We start from the raw sequence: 2509 nt of genomic DNA on the forward strand, positions 1-2509 counted from the left end.
CTCACTGTTAATGTATAGAAATGCTACTGATTTTTGTATGTTGATTTTGCATTCTGTCAGTTTACTCAATTTGCTTGGTGAAGTCTTAGGGTTTTCTATGTAAAATATCATGTAATTACAAAACAGAGACAATGTAGCTTCTTCCTTTCCAATCTGGATGACTTCTATTTTTTAATCTTGCCGAATTGCTCTGGCATTCGTGACATTCTCTATTCCATGCAGACAATACACGTTTTTAGGTTTTTTGGTGTCTTTTCTGAGGTAGTTTATAAAAGCACAAAGATATCTATATCAATCTCATCCTCCCTTAAAAACACAGATGATAGTATATTACAATTACTCTTTTGTCACTTGACTTTTTTTTCTCAATAACATGATTCAGAGATCATGATATTTAGTATGCATATTCAAGTCTTATTTCACTTCAGGACATTTTTTTTTCTTGAATTGTATCTTAAAATTTCCATTATTTTAATTTTCTTTTTCATGTCCTCTATTTGTATGTTGTATCTCGATCTGATTCCGTTTGGGATGCTATAATGAAATAGCATAAATGGGGTAGCTTATAAACAATAGAAATTTATTTCTTACAGTTCCAGAGGCTGGGAAGTCCAAGATCAAGGCATTGGCAGATTCAGTGCTTGATGAGGGCCTTCTTTCTGGGTAATAGATGGCTGGCTTTTTACTGTCCTCTCATAATGGAAGGGGAGAGGGGTCTCTCTTGGGCTTTGCCCTGATGACCTAATCACCTCCCAAAGGCCCCACCTCCTAATACCATCACCTTGGGGGGTAGGATTTCAACATATGAGTTTTGAGGGGACACAAACATTTAAATTATTACAATCTCCTTTAACTGTCTTCCATATTATTCATTTTCTCTCTGATGGTTCTAGTGTGTCCCATAGATTTTGATAGCTTCTGTCCCCTTTGTCATTCAGTTCAAAGAATTTTTTGATTTTTATCTTAATTTCATTCTTGACCCAATAATCAGCAGCAGCAGGTTGTTTAATTTCTATGACTTTGTGTATGTTTGAGTGTTTCTCTAGTGAGTGATTTTTAGTTTCATTCTGCTGTGGTCTGAGAAGGTTCATGGTATAGTTTTGATTTTTTTGAATTTTTGAGACCTGTTTTGTGGCATAAGATATGATCAGTCTTGGAGAATGTACCATGTGCTGCCGAGAAGAATGTGTATTGTGTCATTTTGGGGTAGAATATTCTGTAAATGTCTGTTAGGTCCATTTGATTTAGAGTCTGGATTAAGTCCATTGGTTCTTTATTTATTTTCTGGTTTGATAATTTGTCAAGCTCTGACAATGGGGTGTTGAGGTGCCTGGAAATTACGATGGTGCTATTTATTTCTTTGCTTAGCTCTAGTAAAATTTGTTTTCCGTATATGTGGGATCTCCTGTGTTGGGCACATATATATTTAGGATTGTTACGTCTTCTTTTTGAATTGCTCCCTTTACCATTATATAATGACCCTCTTTGTCTTTCTTTACCTTTGTTGGCTTAAAGTCAATTTTATCTGATACAAGAATGGCTATACCTGCTCTCTTTTGATTTCCATTTGCCTGGAATATTTTTTTTTATCCTTTTATGTTGAATCTATGTGCATCCTTGTTGTTTAGATGTGTTTCCTGGAGACAGCAGATACTTGGGTTCTATTTTTTCATCCATTCAGCCAGCCTATGTCTTTTGAGAGAAACATTCAGACCATTAACGTTGAGTGATGGAATTGATATGTGGGATGTTGATCTTTTCAGAACTGGGTTTGAGTCTGGTTCTTCCATCTTCTAGCTGTGTGTGATCTTGGGAAAATTAGTGAATTTTTCTTGGTCATCTTTGTTCTCAACTTTTTAAGACAAACTTACGATATAGATATTATTATATCCGTTTTATACTTGAGAAGGGGTTTGGCAAGGGTAGGTAATTTTCCCAAGAGTCAGGGTTGAAACACATAGAGTCTTAATTTAGTGTCCATGCTTAAAGACTCTTCTATGTCAATTACCAAGAGCTGGACACAGTATCTGGTCATAGAAAATGCTCAATAAAATATAGCTATTATTATAACTACCATAATTTAAAATCAAGATAATGCAAATATTTGCTAAAGATGAAAACAAAACCTCAATGTTGGAACTGTGCCAGTTATTTTGGAGTAGGGAATCATTCACATTCGACCTTTGACCCCAACCACATGTAAGACTAACCTTAATTAGAGTGGTAAATGTCATTTATAATTGAAGGATCTAATTTTTATAATTCTATTTCTGCTGTAATGAAGAATTACACTTTTGACATTTTCAGTTAATGTTCTAGATAACCCTGGATTGACATATGGTATACCAGGGCCCTTAAACCGAGAGCTAAAATAGAGAGCTGAATCTTTAATCAATGACTTATGGGTCATGTTAAAATGTTAAAGTTAGATAAAACATCTGCAATTAGTGCTGTTTTGAAGTCTTTAAAAATGTTTGTATTCTACATGCGTTAAAAAATAGGGCAAAAT

Source organism: Propithecus coquereli, unplaced genomic scaffold, assembly GCF_000956105.1.
Source record: "Propithecus coquereli isolate 6110/MARCELLA unplaced genomic scaffold, Pcoq_1.0 Scaffold123, whole genome shotgun sequence".
NCBI lineage: Eukaryota > Metazoa > Chordata > Mammalia > Primates > Indriidae > Propithecus > Propithecus coquereli.